Source organism: Phyllobates terribilis, unplaced genomic scaffold (assembly GCF_046119375.1).
Source record: "Phyllobates terribilis strain yellow unplaced genomic scaffold, ASM4611937v1 Scaffold_8__6_contigs__length_399053987, whole genome shotgun sequence".
NCBI classification, from domain to species: domain Eukaryota; kingdom Metazoa; phylum Chordata; class Amphibia; order Anura; family Dendrobatidae; genus Phyllobates; species Phyllobates terribilis.
Window position 1 is genome coordinate 7921657 of NW_027362768.1, and position 19404 is coordinate 7941060.

General features: G+C 46.4%; 1 protein-coding gene across 7 annotated transcripts in view; it reads right to left on the bottom strand.

Annotated features, from left to right (window-relative positions):
• NTNG1 (netrin G1) overlaps positions 1–19404 on the bottom strand; it is a 429565-nt gene that overhangs the window by 171620 nt on the left and 238541 nt on the right. The window lies entirely within an intron of this gene.

Here is a 19404-nt window from a genome sequence, read left to right on the forward strand (position 1 = left end):
AGAATCACACATAGATTAGATAGATAGAAACATGTCAGTCACATATATATGAAGTACAGTGATAGTGTTGATTACTGTACTTGTCATTTAGTGTTAAAATAAAGGATTTATTTAAAAAAAAATTGGCGTGGGGTTCCCCTTAATTTTAGTCTCTAGCGGAGGTTAAGCAGACTGCTGGGGCAGATGTTTGAAGCCTGGGAAGGGGGTAATACCCACGGAGCTTCCCAGGCTACTAATATCAGCCCCCAGCGGAATACCTAGCCTTTACTAGCTATTAAAATGGGGGACCCCCCAAAAAAATGACGTGGGGTCCCCCCTATTTTAATAGCTAGCAAAGGCTAGGCAGACAGCTGGGGGCTGATATTAATAGCCCAGGAAGGGTGCCATGAATATTGGCCCCCTCCCAGGCTAGAAACACCAGCCGTCAGCCGCCCCAGAAATGGCGCATCCTTAGAATGCGCCAATTCTGGCACTTAGCCTCACTCTTCCCACTGCCCTGTAGCGGTGGCAGTGGGGTAATAGGGTTGGGGTTGATGTCAGCTTATAATGCCAGCTGACATCAAGCCCAGGATAGTAATGGAGAGGCGTCTATAAGACACCCCCATTACTAACCCCATAGTCAAAGTTAAAAGAAAACACAAACACCCAGAATAAAGTCCTTTAATTGAAATAAAGACACATTCCTTTATTGTTCTAAATTAAACCATACTTACCGTCACGCCCATTCCAGCTGAAGCCAACGATCTCCTGCAATAAAAGAAAAATAATAAAGCAACCTCATCCTTACCTTTCCATGGTTCCCACGACAGCTTCAGCTCTGCTACATCGAGATAACAGGCTGGACCGCAGCAGAACGCCGCCATCCAGCCTGTCATCCCGCAGACACTGAGAAGCGCAGGCATTCTTGCGCTCTGCAGTGTCTGGCTGTGACGGCATCCAGATGAGCCGAGGTCATGTCCAATGAACTCGGCGCACCTCATGCACGTCACTGACAGCGTGGGAGAATTCTCCTGCACTCAGCACTTCAGCGTGAGAATTCTCCCACGCTGTCAGTGACGTACATGAGGTCAGCTGAGTTCATTGGACATGAATGAGCTCACCTCATGCACGTCACTGACAGCGTGGGAGAATTCTCACGCTGTAGCGCTGAGTGCAGGAGAATTTTCCCACGCTGTCAGTGACGTGCATGAGGTGAGCTGAGATCATTGGACATGAATGAGCTCACCTCATGCACGTCACTGACAGCGTGGGAAAATTCTCCTGCACTCAGCGCTTCAGCGTGAGAATTTTCCCACGCTGTCAGTGACGTGCATGAGGTGAGCTCATTCATGTCCAATGAACTCAGCTGACCTCATGTACGTCACTGACAGCGTGGGAGAATTCTCACGCTGAAGTGCTGAGTGCAGGAGAATTCTCCCACGCTGTCAGTGACGTGCATGAGGTGAGCCGAGTTCATTGGACATGAACTTGTCTCATCTTTATGCCGTCACAGCCAGACACTGCAGAGCGCAAGCAAGCCTGCGCTTCTCAGTGTCCGCGGGATGACAGGCTGGATGGCAGCTTTCTGCTGCGGTCCAGCCTGTCATCTCGATGTAGCAGAGCTGAAGCTGTCCTGGGAACCATGGAAAGGTAAGGATGATGTTGGTTTATTATTTTACTTTTATTGCAGAAGACATTGGCTTCAGCTGGAATGGGCGTGATGGTAAGTATGGTTTAATTTAGAACAATAAAGAATTGTGTGTTTATTTCAATTAAAGGACTTTATTCTGGGTGTTTGTGTTTTTTTAAATACTTTACTAGAAATTCATGGTGGTCATGTCTAATATTGGCGTGACCCCATCAATTTCGGGCTTAGGGCCAGCTGATAATGGCAAGCTGGCCTTAACCCCTTTATTACCCAGTGAGCCACCGCACCAGGGCCCTGGATGAGTTGGGTACAGCGCCAGAAGATGGCGCTTCTATGAACGCGCCATTTTCTGGGGCGGCTGCGGACTGCAATTTGCAGCGGGTGGGGCCCAGAAAGCTTGGGCCTCCCTGCGCTGCGGATTCCAGCTCCCAGCTGCCTAGTTGTACCTGGCTGGGCACAAAAATAGGGCGAAGCCCCACGCATTTTTTTTTTTAATTATTTCATGAAATTCATGGAATAATTAAGAAAAAAAGGGCTTCCCTATATTGTTGTGTCCAACCAGGTACAAATAGGCAGCTGGTGGTTGGGGGCAGCCCGTCCCTGCCTGCTGTACCTGGCTGGACACAAATATAGTGCGAAGCCCCACGTCAACTTTTTTTTAATTATTTCATGAAATAATTTTTTTAAAAAAGGGCTTCCCTATATTGTTGTGTCTGGCCAGGTACAAATAGGCAGCTGGTGGTTGGGGGCAGCCCGTTCCTGCCTGCTGTACCTGACTGGACACAAATATAGGGCGAAGCCCCACGTCAATTTTTTTTAAATTATTTCAGGAAATTCATGAAATAATGAAAAAAAAATTGATGTGGGGCTTCGCCCTATATTTGTGTCCAGTCAGGTACAGCAGGCAGGAACGGGCTGCTCCCAACCACCAGCTGCCTATTTGTACCTAGCCGGACACAACAATATAGGGAAGCCCTTTTTTTCTTAATTATTCCATGAATTTCATGAATCTAAAAAAAAAATGCGTGGAGCTACGCCCTATTTTTGTGTCCAGCCAGGTACAACTAGGCAGCTGGGGGCTGGAATCTGCAGCGCAGGGAGGCCCAAGCTTTCTGGGCCCCACCCGCTGCAAATTGCAGTCCGCAGCCGCCCCGGAAAATGGCGCGTTCATAGAAGCGCCATCTTCTGGCGCTGTACCCAACTCATCCAGGGCCCTGGTGCGGTGGCTCACTGGGTAATAAAGGGGTTAAGGCCAGCTTGGCATTATCAGCTGGCCCTAAGCCCGAAATTCATGGGGTCACGCCAATATTAGACATGACCACCATGAATTTCTAGTAAAGTATTTAAAAAAAACACAACACCCAGAAAAAAGTCCTTTAATTGAAATAAACACACAATTCTTTATTGTTCTAAATTAAACCATACTTACCGCCACGCCCATTCCAGCTGAAGCCAACGTTCTCCTGCAATAAAAGAAAAATAATAAAGCAACATCATCCTTACCTTTCCATGGCTCCCACGACAGCTTCAGCTCTGCTACATCGAGATGACAGGCTGGACCGCAGCAGAACGCTGCCATCCAGCCTGTCATCCCGCAGACACTGAGAAGCTCAGGCTTGCTTGCGCTACTCAGTGTCTGGCTGTGACGGCATCCAGATGAGCCGAGGTCATGTCCAATGAACTCGGCGCACCTCATGCACGTCACTGACAGCGTGGGAAAATTCTCACGCTGAAGCGCTGAGTGCAGGAGAATTTTCCCACGCTGTCAGTGACGTACATGAGGTGAGCCGAGTTCATTGTCGGCTCATCTGGATGCCGTCACAGTCAGACACTGAGGAGCGCAAGCATGCCTGCGCTTCTCAGTGTCCGCGGGATGACAGGCTGGATGGCAGCGTTCTGCTGCGGTCCAGCCTGTCATCTCGATGTAGCAGAGCTGGAGCTGTCCTGGGAACCATGGAAAGGTAAGGATGAGGTTGCTTTATTATTTTTCTTTTATTGCAGGAGATCGTTGGCTTCAGCTGGAATGGGCGTGATGGTAAGTATGGTTTAATTTAGAACAATAAAGAATTGTGTCTTTATTTCAATTAAAGGACTTTATTCTGGGTGTTTGTGTTTTTTTTTTAACTTTGACTATGGGGTTAGTAATGGGGGTGTCTTATAGACGCCTCTCCATTACTAACCTGGGCTTGATGTCAGCTGGCATTATAAGCTGACATCAACCCCAACCCTATTACCCCCTGCCACCGCACCAGGGCAGCGTGGAAGAGCGAGGCTAAGTGCCAGAATTGGCGCATCCTATGGATGCGCCATTTCTGGGGCGGCTGACGGCTGGTGTTTCTAGCCTGGGAGGGGGCCAATATTCATGGCTCCCTTCCTGGGCTATTAATATCAGCCCCCAGCTGTCTGCCTAGCCTTTGCTAGCTATTAAATTAGGGGGGACCCCACGTCATTTTTTTGGGGGGGGTCCTCCATTTTAATAGCTAGTAAAGCTAGGTATTCAGCTGGGGGCTGATATTAGTAGCCTGGGAAGCTCCGTGGGTATTACCCCCTTCCCAGGCTTCAAACATCTGCCCCAGCCGTCTGCTTAACCTCCGCTAGAGACTAAAATTACGGGGAATCCCACGCCAATTTTTTTTAATAATAAATCCTTTATTTTAATACTAAATGACAAGTACAGTAACCAACACTATCACTGTACTTATTATATATGTGACTGACATGTTTCTATCTATCTAATCTATGTGTGAAGCTCTATTCTGTCTGTTATAAATTGTCGGGTACAGATGCTGAATTGCCGGCCGGCTTTCTTAAAGAGACGGTGCATGAAAACACTATTATTTTTTTTGATAAATCCTTTACACTAAATGACAATTACAGTAAGCAACACTGTCACTGTACTTCATATATATGTGACTGACATGTTTCTATCTATTTAATCTATGTGTGAAGCTCTATTCCTTCTATTCTAAATTGTCGGGTACAGATGCTGAATTGCCGGCCGGCTTTTTTAAAGAGACGGTGCATGAAAACACTATTATATTTTTTAATAAATCCTTTACACTAAATGACAAGTACAGTAAGCAACACTGTCACTGTACTTCATATATATGTGACTGACATGTTTCTATCTATCTAATCTATGTGTGATGCTTTATTCCTTCATGTCTAAATTGTCGGGTACCGGTGTATGCCGCTGCTGAATTGCCGGCCGGCTTTTTTAAAGAAAGCGTCTTCTGAGCAGTTTGTCAGCTTTTGGATACCTTTGAAGGTGTTTTCTATGTGTTCCTATGTGTTTTTGTTTGCCTGCCATTGGTTTTAACGGTGTTCGACGGTGTTCTAAGGTGTTCGACGAACAGTTCGACGAACAGTTCCTCAAACATCCCGGTGTTCGACGAACCGAACCGAACCCGAACACTACGGGGGTGGCTCAACACTAGTTATAGCTGCAGGGCATTATGAGGAAGACCGTGTGGCAACGCAAAATGACATTAGCCTGCTCTCTAATGCCTCAGTAGTGTGAGAAATGGTGCTGGGCCAGTTTTTTTTATTGCAAACCACAAATCGAATCGCAAAGTTTTTGACCTTGCGTAAAACTGAAAATTTCAGGAAACCTTACTTGAACCGTGGATCGATCTGCTTTTCTCTGCTCAATAGTTGTTATTAGCATTGCTGTCAGTAAGTCAGCAACATAGAAAGTATGGATCAGAGACTTGTCTTTCAATTAAGCCTAAACTGAAGGTAGATTTGATACATAACCATAGAGCAGGGCCCATGGATGATCTTGCTTGAACGGTCTGGCTGAATGAGCACTGAAATTCACATTATTCTGCTGAGCTCAGTACTGTATGCCCCTAGTATGCTTCTATGCATGCTTTCATTTATACTGGGATACAATGTTAAAAAATAAAAACATCCCAAATTTGCATCTATTATGCCTCTTTTTGTCATATAATACAATTCCTTGTATCTGTTCCATAAATAAAAACTGAAAAGACCTATAAGGATAAGCTTACAGGGGAAAATGTAATAAATTAGTACAATTAAAGTCTCTGCCCCAAGAATAGAGAACTCTAAAGAGCAACGATGTGTTGCTGATATTTACATGTATTCATTTTATAATTTTCTTTAAAAATTGCTACAGATTTTTAGAAACTAGAGATGAGCGTTGTTCTACTCGAACTGTTCGCCAATCTCAAATTCGAGCTGTTTTGGGCGGTGTTCGAGCCGTTCAGCGAACACGAACAATTTGAGAAAAATTCGGCTGTTCGAGGTTATGTTCGATAACTGTTCGTGCACCAAAATCATAACTGGATTTTTTCTCAGTAATGATGAAAATTAATGTTAATACGCAGTTTGAGTGTACAGCGGGGCGGGGGGAGTGGCAGGGGATGGATCTCTGCAGGAACAATGAAGATCTCCATTTTTTTTTCTCTTTCCCGCATTTACAGTGGGGAGGTGCAATCTGTCAGCCTATCAGCAGCGCACACACGGAGCGAAGTGCTTTTTTTCACACAAGCAAGGGCATGTGTCATTGGCAGTGTATGTCACATGTCCTTGCCCTATAAGACCAAGCCATTTTCCCCGTCGCCACCATTTTCTCACTGCTGCAGCTGCGTGTTAGACGTCACCGCTGTTGCTGTGTGCGCTATACCTTGTTAATTTCAAGCCAATTTTCGCACAAATATACAGATAGCTTGGGAGTAGGGAATAGTTGTGATTGCAGTCCTTTTAAGGACTAGGTTACAGCATTTCCTACGACTTTTATCAGGGAGGTCTGTGCTCTTAAATAGATAGGTTGTGGGAGTAAAGACTAATTGTAATTGGAGTCCTTTTCAGGACTAGGTTACATGAGTTCCTATCAGTTTTTGCCAGGCAGGTCTGTGCCAGTGCTGTGCAAGTTTTTTTCACAGCATTTGGCTGAATCTAGCAAAGCTAATCCTTTTTGGCCTATTGCAGAGTGTGTTAGTCAGTGGAGTAGCCTATCTGTGTTGCAAGATATACCACCTGTGTATAGAATACCAATTTTTTTACTGCACCTAGTGAAGTAAAATCTTTTGGGCATAGCATCATTCTATTAGTCCATCTATACTGACCTCCATCAGGTTGCAAATTAAAACTAATTTTTATCTGCATCTACAGTACCTCTGAAAAAATATTTGGGCTTCTAGCTGTGTGTGGGACTTGTTCTATTAGTCCATCTATACTGACCTCCATCAGGTTGCAAACTGAATATATTTTTTTCTGCATCTACCTCTGAAAAAATATTTGGCCTTCTAGTAGTGTGTCGGACTTTCTCTATTAGTCCATCTATACTGACCTCCATCAGGTTGCAAATTAAAAATAATTTTTATCTGCATCTACAGTACCTCTGAAAAAATATTTGGGCTTCTAGCTGTGTGTGGGACTTGTTGTATTAGTCCATCTATACTGACCTCCATCAGGTTGCAAACTGAATATATTTTTTTCTGCATCTACCTCTGAAAAAATATTTGGCCTTCTAGTAGTGTGTCGGACTTTCTCTATTAGTCCATCTATACTGACCTCCATCAGGTTGCAAATTAAAAATAATTTTTATCTGCATCTACAGTACCTCTGAAAAAATATTTGGGCTTCTAGCTGTGTGTGGGACTTGTTGTATTAGTCCATCTATACTGACCTCCATCAGGTTGCAAACTGAATATATTTTTTTCTGCATCTACCTCTGAAAAAATATTTGGCCTTCTAGTAGTGTGTCGGACTTTCTCTATTAGTCCATCTATACTGACCTCCATCAGGTTGCAGATTAAAAATAATTTTTATCTGCATCTACAGTACCTCTGAAAAAATATTTGGGCTTCTAGCAGTGTGTGGGACTTGTTGTATTAGTCCATCTATACTGACCTCCATCAGGTTGCAAACTGAATATATTTTTTTCTGCATCTACCTCTGAAAAAATATTTGGCCTTCTAGTAGTGTGTCGGACTTTCTCTATTAGTCCATCTATACTGACCTCCATCAGGTTGCAAATTAAAAATAATTTTTATCTGCATCTACAGTACCTCTGAAAAAATATTTGGGCTTCTAGCTGTGTGTGGGACTTGTTGTATTAGTCCATCTATACTGACCTCCATCAGGTTGCAAATTAAAAATAATTTTTGTCAGCATCTACCTCTGAAAAAATATTTGGGCTTCTAGTAGTGTGTCGGACTTTCTCTATTAGTCCATCTATACTGACCTCCATCAGGTTGCAAATTAAAAATAATTTTTATCTGCATCTACAGTACCTCTGAAAAAATATTTGGGCTTCTAGCAGTGTGTGGGACTTGTTGTATTAGTCCATCTATACTGACCTCCATCAGGTTGCAAATTCAAAATAATTTTTTTCTGCATCTAACCCAGCCAATAGTTTTGGCCTAATACCACAGTTTGGCCACTCAGCTCTGCTCGGTTACCATCCATTGTTTTTTTGTGCAAACAACTCCAGAGTTGTGAATTAGTTAACCACCAAAATGAGTGGAAAAAGGCCTGCTGCTGGTGGAAAGGGGAATAGGCGTGTTGGGAAGGGGAAAAAAGGTTGTGTCCGTGGGGTAGGTGTTAAAGCAACAGTAACATCTGCAGAAGAAAGACCATCTTCCAGCCAAACTAAAATGTCTACTTCTTTTAGCGGACAATGTGATAAGATCCCTTTCTTACGGCCATGCCAATCGCTACAAATTCCAGATGAGGCACAAAAACAGCAGGTGCTTCAACGGATATCAAGTGCTCCTTTAAGTGGGCTCTCCTCCACATCAACTTCAACATCACAAATACTCCAGTCCTCAAAGGTGTCACCCAAATCGCACTTGCTTCCTCACAGCTCCCAAATCTCCAGCTGCCCGTCTGAGTATGAGGTAGAACAGATGGTTGAGTCTGCAGAGCTGTTTACTCATACTATAGCCTGGGAATCAGAGGTCGACTCCAGCGCTTCTGTGAATCCAGACGAGGAAATGATCTGCACTGATGCCCAGAATCTTTATGAGTCGGATCCAGGACCAGACGCAGAAGGTTCTGACCATAATGTAGACCCTCATTCCCAAACTGTAACTCCTGTTGGTGGAGACAATGAGTAAGACGATGATAAGACTCAAATACCTGATTGGAGCGACAACTTTAGTTTTTTGTCAGGGCAGGAACAGGTTGGCTCTGAGGACGACGGGTGTGATAACGCACAGGGTGATGATGATGAGGTCGGAGATCCCACTTACTGTCAACCCACAGTCAGCCAAGAGATGAGGTCAGCAGAGGAGGTGGAGGAAGATGCTAGTGACGACGAGGTCAGGTTGAGCCTTCCTGGACAGAGACGTAGTACTGGAAGCACGTCAACAACTGCATCCTCAAACACAACTCTGCCTCTCACCACAAGTCGTGGTGGCTCTTCAGGTCGCATGGGTGCTAAGCCTTGCATAGCCTGGGCATTTTTTCAGATCGATAAAGATGACCCAACTCGTGTTATCTGTAACATTTGTCAGCAAAAGCTAAGTAGAGGCCAAAAAATACATAGTTTGAGTACTTCATGCATGAACCGGCACATGGACATGAAGCATAAGTTGCAGTGGGAAGCTCAGTGTGCTACAATGCGGCCTAGCCGGCCGGGCCAACCACCGTCTGCCATATCTTGTGCATCCGCGGCCTCTTCATCCTCTGTGACTGGGGGGACAGCAGCCACACCTGTTTTGGGGCGCAGACCTGCCACCTCTTTACCCGCAACAGCCAGCGTGATTGGCAGGTCATCATTTTCTTTGGAGGTGGTAACACCAGCTGGTGTTGAGCGCTGTCCGACATCGATAGCACCACCTTTGGATGAAGGCAACCTGCATCTTCCTCACAGACCGGCAGTTTGCCGGGGACACCCTTATCAACCCCGTCTAAGCACAATAGCCAGCCCTCGGTCCCTCAAATGTGGACAAGTAAAAGACCATTTCCTCCTAGCCATGAGAAAGCTAAGAGGTTGAATTTCACCATCTGCAAGCTCTTGGCTACAGAAATGCTGCCTTTCCGCCTGGTGGACACAGAGGATTTTCGAGACCTTATGTCCGTCGCAGTGCCCCAGTACCAGATGCCCAGTCGGCACTACTTCTCAAAGAAAGGTGTGCCTGCGCTCCACCAGCATGTCGCACACAACATCACCGCTTCTTTGAGAAACTCTGTGTGTGACAGGGTGCATTTCACCACAGACACTTGGACGAGTAGGCATGGGCAGGGGCGTTACATGTCGCTGACTGGGCACTGGGTAACTATGGTGACAGCAGGACAAGGGGCTGCTGTCCAAGTCTTGCCGTCCCCACGAGTTGTGCGTCAATCCTCTTTATGTCAAAGTTCCTCCACTGCTTCTGCCTCCTCAACCTCCTCTCGGTCTTCCACCTGCACCCAAAGCCTGTCTGGTCATGCCACAAGCTTTCTAACTGCGCAGAAGGGATCCTGCACACCTCCTTACTATGCTGGCAGTAGGGCTCAACGTCATCAGGCGGTTTTTACATTGAAATGTCTGGGAAATGTGAGTCACACAGCTGAGGAGTTGTGGTCAGCTCTGGAGAACCAATTTCATGAATGGTTGTCTCCACTGGACCTGAAACCAGGGAAGGCCGTGTGCGACAATGCTGCAAACCTGGGTGCGGCCCTTCGCCGGGGCAATGTCACACACGTGCCTTGTATGGCTCATGTGTTGAACCTGGTTGTCCAGCAATTTTTAGCCCACTATCCCAGACTAGATGGCCTTCTGCAGAGGGCACGGTCGCTGTGTGCTCACTTCCGCCGTTCGCATCCCGCAGCTCAGCGACTTACATCTCTACAGAAGTCGTTGGGCCTGCCACTTCACCGGCTAAAATGCGATGTGCCTACCCGGTGGAATTCAACTCTGCACATGTTGCAGCGACTGTGGCAGCACCGACAAGCCCTGGTGCAATACGTTCTGACGTATAGCCTGGGCCAACGAGATTCAGAGGTGGGGCAAATCACGCTGGAGGAGTGGTCTCAGATCAGGGACCTATGCACCCTTCTGCACAGTTTTGAAATGGCGACGAAGATGTTTAGTGCTGACGATGCCATTATCAGCATGACTATTCCGGTGATTTACATGCTGGAGCACATGTTAAACAGAATTCGGAGTCAGGTGGTGGCACAAGAGGAGGTGGAGGAAGTAGAGGAGGAGGAGTTGTATGCGGAAGGGCTAACATCTGCAAGGTCCAGAAGGTCGGCAGCACCAAGGCGGCAGGCATGTGAGGGTGGGGGAGATGGTTTTACCAGGGCGCATGGTAGCAGCCAAACTAGTGAGGAAGGTGCAGGAGCCCAGGAAGAAGTGGAGGACGAACTGATGTAAGACTCATCAGATGAGGGAGACCTTGATCACATTTCTGTTGTGCGAGGTTGGGGGGAGAGGACAGAGGAAGGAAGCATGATTGTTACCTCGCCACCAACACAACAGGGACTTGGTGCTCCTGGATGCGCAACACACATGAGTGCCTTCTTGCTGCACTACCTGCAACATGACCCTCGAATTGTGAGAATTAGAAATAATCCTGACTACTGGGTTGCCACACTGTTAGATCCCCGGTACAAAAGTAAATTTGCAGAAATTATTCCTGCCATAGAAAGGGATGCACGCATGCAGGAGTATCAGCAGAGACTGTTGCAGAATCTTACATGTGCTTTTCCACAAAATACCAGTGGTGCACGTAGTGAATCTCACAGTTCCAACTTGCCAACCGTGGGACTGTCAAGTGTTCAGCACTCAAACCGTAACAGAACCACAGTATCTGCTGGTAACATCAATTTTGCGGAATCATTTCACCACTTTTTTAGCCCATCCTTTGCAAGGCCACAGGAGACAAGAAGTCTGACACATAGTCAACGCCTAGAGACGATGGTACAGGAGTATCTCCAAGTAAACATTGAAGCCACGACTGTGTCACTGGACCCTTGCTCTTTTTGGGCTTCCAATCTGGATAAATGGCCGGAGCTAGCCACTTACGCCTTGGAGATCTTGTCATGCCCCGCAGCCAGCGTTCTGTCTGAACGTGTGTTCAGCGCTGCTGGTGGTGTGCTGACAGATAAGCGCACGCGGCTCTCCACTGATAATGTAGACAGACTCACGTTCATAAAGATGAACAAATCATGGATCCGAAACGACTTTTCTACCCCTGTGTCATCCTGGGGAGAGTAAAAGCTTGATGATTGGTTAAAATCACCCTACCAAACGTTTTAAGCTTTCAAATTACTAATCATGTTTATCTGTATCTTGACTGGAAAATAATTTGGGCTTTGTAGCAGTGTGCAGCACTGATCCTATTAGGCCATCTATAATAAGCTCCACCAGATTTAAAATTAAAAATAATTTTTAGCTGCATCTAGCCCGGAAAATAATTTTGGGGCTCCGAGATGCGCAAGACACATAAGTGCCTTCTTGCTGCACTACCTGCAGCATGACCCTCATATTGTCAGAATTCGAAGTAATCATGACTACTGGGTTGCCACACTCTTAGATCCCCCAAACTTTTCGATCAACCTTTTCATTTTAATAAAGACCAAAAAAATGGTCATTTTTGAAATTATAAGCATTAGCAGGTTGTTAGAAACTGAAATCAAACAGTTTTCAACTCAAAACTTTATTCTAGGTGATGTTACATTTTCACATAGGACCCCTTGTTCGAAAGGAGCTTCTGAACTCTCTCGTCCATTGAATTTGTCAGGTTTTGGATGGTTTCTGCTTCAATTGTTTTGCATGAGGACAGAATACCCTCCCAGAGCTGTTGCTTAGATGTGAACTGCCTCCCGCCATCATAGACACTCCTTTTAATGATGCTCCAAAGGTTCGGAATGGGGTAGAGGTCAGGGGAGCATGGGGGTCACACCATAAGTTTGTCCCCTTTTATGCCCATATCAGCCAGAGATGCAGATGTTTTATGTGCAGCATGAGATGGTGCATTATCATGCAGAAAAATGATCTTGCTGTGAAATACACGGTTCTTCTTCTTGAACCATGGCAGGAAGTGCTGTTTGAGAAAATCCACATACATTATGGAGTTCATCTTTAGCGCCTTCAGGGATCCTAAAGGGGCCGACAATCTCTCTCCCCATGATTCCAGCCCAAAACATTACTCCACCTCCTCCTTGTTGGCGCTGTAGCCGTGTTTGCGTGGGGTGTCCATCAACCAGCCATCCTCCACTCCATCCATCTGGACCATCGAGCGCTGCACGGCACTCATCCGTGAACAAAACAGTTTTGAAATCAGTCTTCATGTAATGTTTGGCCCACTGGAGCCGTTTCTGCTTGTGTGAAGTGGATAGAGGAGGTCGACAGGATGGCGTATGCACAGCTGCAAACCTCTGAAGGACCCTGCATCTTGTTGTTCGGGGGACGTTGGAGGCACAAGCAGCTTCAAAAACTTGTCTGCTGCTATGACAAGGCTTTTTTGCCGCTGCTCTTTCAACCTGACGTAATTGCCTGTAGGAAAGAGTCCTCAATTTGCCCTTATCAGCACGCACACGTGTGTACTGTGAATCAGCTACATACTTCTTGATTGCCAAGACACTTCATCCTGATCATCGCACAATGTTGATTGTAGTCATGCCTTGACCTAAACACTCCACAATTTGTTGCTTCTCAGCAGCCGACACATCCTTTTTCTTTCCCATTTTGGCAGAAAATGTAGGCTGCTGAATAATGTGAGAGAGCCTTCTTAAGTAGTCTTGCCTTTCATTGGACACACCTGACAAACTAATTAGCGCTGGTGTCTGCAATTGCTTACAGTGATATAAAGAGCCCTGACACACATCACCATCAATGAGTTTAACTGACAAACAAACAAATTCTTCCCTTATCACTCCTAAACACTTTTTGCATAATAATTTGGAACGCAGTGTACATGTGCATTTCCACAAAACACCAGTGGTTCACGTAGTGAATCTTACAGTTCTAACTTGCCAACCGTGGTCTGTATGGAGTTGTTCAATAAAGGGCCCAAAATTAAGATAACATAGATGGGAGAGGTCTCTATGAATAGGAATTCCTAAGTATTTGATACCCTGTGAGGGCCAGGCAAAGGGAAAGTTGGACTGGATGGAATCCTATATGGATTTGGGGAGGGAGACATCGAGGGCCTCAGACTTCGCTGCATTGATTTTAAAATTTGACCATGTAACAAAGTGATCTATTTCAGCCATAACAGCATGGATGGATATATGTGATTGAGTGATATATACTAGGACATCATCAGCAAATAGAGAGCACTTGTACTCGGTGCCTCCCACCTCAATCCACCTAATATTGGGGTTATGGCGAATTGATGAGAGCAGGTGCTCCGTCACTAGGATGTATAAGAGAGGGGACAGAGAACATCCCTGCCTTGTCCCATTGGTGATTGTGAAAGGTGATGAAAATGTTCTGACGCGCCCCCTGGGCCTTGGGACACCCGGAGCCGGACCCTTTTTGGTGGATGCTGGTGGTTATAGTCTTCGTGGCGGCGACCCGGTTTCGTGGCTCAGGGCGGTCAAACCAGTGGCGGAACTATTTATGTGGTTTTGATGTTTAAATGTCCGACTACGCCACCCGTGGATTGCGGTCAGAGTGAACCGCCGCTACAGGGCAGACCGCTGAGGCTGGTGTTGTGGGTGCAGCAGAGCGTAGCATAACTCCCCACGGGAGGAGTATAGCCTCAGGGCAGTGTATGCGGAGGATAGGGGGGGGGTGATGCAGGGCAGCAGCAGTAACGACACGGAGTCAGTGATGCAGTCCAGGGCCTTTACTCACAGTTCTTATTATCCAGACCACGTCTGCAGGTAACGGCTGCCCACGTCGTACTGTGCTCACCAGGTGAGGGGCTCAGACAACTCCCAGATAACTTTGGAGCACTTCACAGGACCCCCTTTGTGTGTCCTTTGTCTGGCCTTTCTTACCAACACTTCTGTCTGGCTGCCTCGGGCCTCCTCTTGGTAAACTTGGCGCCAGTTTCCCTGACCCTATGTGGTGCCTTCCTAGCGGGTGTAGCGAGGGGCTGCGCCACATAAAATGTCAGAGCCTCCGGTTTCTAGCTGAGGGTCATTTCCTGCCTCCACTAGTTCGGGGACCGGTCTCCCCCTTTGGCCTGACCCCTCCACGCAGGTGGATTCGGGCGTGCGGTGGCGACTCGCCCGTCCGCACCCCTGGGATCCCTTCATTCCTCGTTCCTGGAGCCTTCTCTGCTCCTCTTCCTTCCTTCTCCCTCTTCCAGGCCTGGGCCTCTGTTACTAGGCCTGCCTCTGGAGCAGAGCTCATGCAGAGCCCCTGCTCCCTCTCACTTCTGCTCAGGCTTCTCTGCACTGAACTAAGATGGTGCCCACCTTTTATACTCCCTTCTCAATGCACCCAGGAACTGCTTCCTCCCTGCTCCTGCACTACAGGGTTCCCCTTCCTCAGTGTTCCCTCCCCCCACTCCAGCCAGGGACAGGGACTGTCGTGCCCATCTCAGGCGCATATTGGTCGCCCTGCCCCACGGCAATGTGGTGTAATGCATGCAGGTGTCGGGGTCCTGATCCACACTCCATCCTTACCTGAGAGTGAGATATCACACCTCTGGGTGAGGTGCAATACGTCTGTAGCAACCGAGCCCTCAGGGTGCTACAGTTCCATTTATCTTCAGCCTAGGTGACGTATTGCGATACAGGGCCGTGATTTTGGCTATAAAAGGGTCCCCTAGACCCCTACCCCAAGCTTTTTAAGAGAATCATATATGGCGTGCCAGGAGACTCTATGGAATGCTTTCTCAGCATCCAACGAGAGTATCTAATTACAAATTTTTAACTGCATCTAGCCCAGGAAATACTTTGTGCCTAGTAGCAGTGTCTGCTAGTCAGCGGATTATCCCGGCTGTTAAGCAAGCTACACCACCTGTAGTTTAGACACTTAATTTTTTCAAAGGAAATGCTTCGGGACCATGGGATACTCAGTGAAGAGCATCAGGAGGCACCCCAAGGCATAGGGGCTGGGACTGGCAGTAGGATGCCTTGCGGTGGACAGCCGAGCTCGATCCTTATAAAAGCTTTTTAACTGCAGCAGCTTTAGTGGACGCTACTGGAGCTGGAATTACGCGGCTGCTGGCATGAGACTTGCCCTCCAATAGATCCTTGTAAATGGATTTAAAGTGTATTCATTCAAATTAGAGAAACAATTTAAATTATAAAGCTTAGAGCTGCCTCCACCACAGGGGGGCTCGCTCGACCCACCAGCGGACAGGCACCAGTATTGGGAGAGGGGGGCTGGCCATCAGGGTTCACCGCGGCTCTGGCACAAACCCGGCGACACGGAGGTGGCACGGGCAGGAGCGGACTGGCCGTGTCGGCTTCTCGCTTTTTGGATTTTAGAAGGGCATGACATGCCTATATCTGTGTCCCCCCCTCCTTTTACTCCTCCACCTCTTTTCTTTTCGCATGACTATATGTACTTGTCACTTTTCCATGTGTTAGTTGTGTCTTCTGAGCAGTTTGTCAGCTTTTGGACACCTTTGAAGGTGTTTTCTATGTGTTTCTATGTGTTTTTGTTTGCCTGCCATTGGTTTTAACGGTGTTCGAAGGTTTTCGACGAACAGTTCGACGAACAGTTCGGCGAACACACGGGTGTTCGACGAACCGAACCGAACTCGAACACTACGGGGGTGGCTCAACACTATTAGAAACTTTTAGTTCTCTTTTCTTTTACAAATACAATAAAGGAACATATACTTTGTATGTAGGGAGAATGAATAGAAAAGATCTTACTTGTCTTGCACCTGACTTTAATATGGTATACAATTATGTTATTTGATGACATTAAAGGCGAGCACACACATTAGATAGAAATTTGAATGATTGCCTGGTGTATGATCGGTGTCTCCTCAGAATCCAAAACTATTATTCGTTGCTACATTTTTACGGAGGATCGATTTATTTTCTTTATCAACTTTAGTCCATTGTATATAGAAATATTAAAGAAGCACTCTTCCCATCAAAGTTTTTACCCTCTTCTTAATATATTGCAGTCATCATATTATATAGCACTGTGTACTTACAATTTGTCATTTTGTCTTTCTACCCAGATAGTTATTCTGTTTTCCATTAGGTCTACGACATCACGTGATTAAAACCTGATTAGCTGAATCCGTCTAAGGCGGCGTTCACACATTGCATATTTTCGCGCGCGCTTTTTCAAAATACGCAATGTGCCTTGTGTCTGCCAGCAAAGTGAATGGGAAATTCACTTTGCCGTTCAGACACTGTGTGATTTTATGCAGCGCGAAAGCGCAGCTGCGTAAAGAATGGACATGTCTATTCTTTACGCAGCTGCGTCCTACGCTTTCTCCTATTGTGCCCATTATAAGCGCTGGAATTACGCAGCGGTGTTCACACACTGCGTAATTCCAGCGCTTTTTTATGGAGGCGCAGGAGAAACTATGGATACTCACCTATCCGATGGATGGGAGAGGCGTCCGGACCCACGCTTCCAGCATCTGCCGGAGAACCGTTCAGCTGACTGTAGCTTACCGGCTTCCGGTCAGCTGATTTACAAGCCGGTCAGCTGACAGTCAGCTGATCGCTTCACGGCAGATGCTGGAAACCGCGGGACCGGACCGGACGCCTCTCCCATCCATCGGATAGGTGAGTATCCATAGTTTTTTTCTTTTAAAGCAGTGTATGTACTGCAGCCAGAAGCTGTCTGTACATACACTGCTAGGGGGACACTCACACACACGACACATAGACACAGACGGTACACACAGGACACACAGACACATACATTACTTTACATTACATTACATACACATACATTACATTACATACAGGTGTCCATGCTCCTCACACTTCATTTCTCCTGCACCTCCGTAAAAAAACGCAGGAAAAAACGCTGTGTGTGAATGGAGGTGCTTTTTTTACCTGCGTAAAAAAACGCAGGTAAAAAAAGCAGGAAAATACGCGCGCGTAAAAAAACGCAGGAAAATACGCAATGTGTGAACGCAGTCTAAGCTCTATGTAGAAACAGGAGGTCAATTTTCTCTGCAAGAGCCATCACTGCAAAAGTTCCTGGTAGGGGGGAGGAGAGGAGCAGCTGGGTCAGGAGTTTAAAAGGGGAATGATAAATGCTGGGAAAAGAGACTTCCTGTTTCTGCACAGAACAGAGAAAGATAAGAATTTACTGGGTAGAAAGGCAAAATGAGCAATTGTGAGTACACAGTTCTGTATAATATGATGATTGCAATATAATAAGATAAAAACTTTGATGGGAGGAGTGCTTCTTTAACTTGCAAGATAAAAATGTTAGTGATCTTAAAGTGAACCAATCAGGTGATTCATGCTGCCAAAATGGTGAGCTGCAGGAATCGGAGTCTGGCTACACGATTGCAACCAGATATCTTATTATCTGAAATGCTCTAGTGTTTCTAAGAAATAATTCTTTGAAGATCTGGCTAGGGATCATAGCTGGAGACAATATTAGTCCGGTGCCCTCTGGTTGGCTCTACCCAGTGCTGCTAGAGGTAATTGATAGGTCTCTCCCTATGGACACGCAAAGTAAAGGTCTGTCAATCACCTATTGTGGTGCTGGGAAGAGCCAGCCAGAGGTAGAGCTGGACTAATCCCTGGCTATGGTCCCTGGCCGAAGATGGAAGGCATATTTTCTCTGAAAAGCTGGAGTGTTTCAGAAATTAATATACCTAGCTGTAGTTGTGCAGCCAGGCTGTGATTCATGCTGCCTGTGGTTTGTGCAGCATGGATCGCCTCACAGGTTTCCTTTAATTGATGATTTCTTCATACTGATTTTGACTCTTGTAAGTCCAGTGAGATTACATAAATAATTAAAGGGCTGGTCCAAAACCAAAGATGATTTTAATACTAAATGTCTATCTATTTAATGTAATAATCCAATCACTCTTTTAATATACTTCTGTCACGGGTGTGTCAGAAGTGACAGACAGTCGCCCTGCAGTTGGTTGCAGGAGATTTCTACATTTGGCATTACAGACATCTTCTTAGAGGCTGTCTCTAGGACCCAGAGGCTACCTCCCGCAGGCTAATTAACTCCTTGGCCTGGGTGTATAAATACCTGGTGTTTCCTAGAGGAAGGTGCCAGCGATATTCATTGCTACCCGTGAAGGCTTTAGCAAGAGCAGTACTTTGTCCTCTCTGGAGCTTGAGGACGCGTGCGCATTTGTCTGGAGTCGTCTAAAGCTAAGCTATTTCCCCCTGTTTGTCCTTTCTTGTTGTCTATAGTATTTAGTGGAGATCGACTAGTGCTCATCCCCTCCCTTCCCTAGCCTGAGCCAAACGCCAGGGAAAGACAGAGCGAGGTACGCGTGCGGCGATTGGTGAAGAGCCAATACAGGGACGTTAGGCGAGACAGGGTGACACTAGATCAACCTAGGTGGTTTCCACTTCCCCCCCTTTCCCTAAAGTCTGGGCTCCCTTTCCCTCTTCCTTTTGTGTTGCACTAAGTCTTTCCCACACCTTGTGTGACAGCTTCAAACAAAAAGTCCCTACCCGTTCCCTCTCTATTTTACCTTTCTGTCTGTTTTTTTTTTTTTTTTAAACTTCCGATGATGTTTCATTTTAAAATCCATAGTGCATGTTGGGATACTCAAACGGGACTTCATCGGAGGTGGGGATGCCGTCCGTGCCACAGCTGCTGTCCCCACCATGAAACAAAGTGTCATCAGAGACATCCGTTTCAGGGGCTGGACTAGTCCCTGCTCTACTGAGCATATACCAATTGTCAATTTCGACACATGCTCAGGATGCACTCCCTGCTCTATATTCCTATG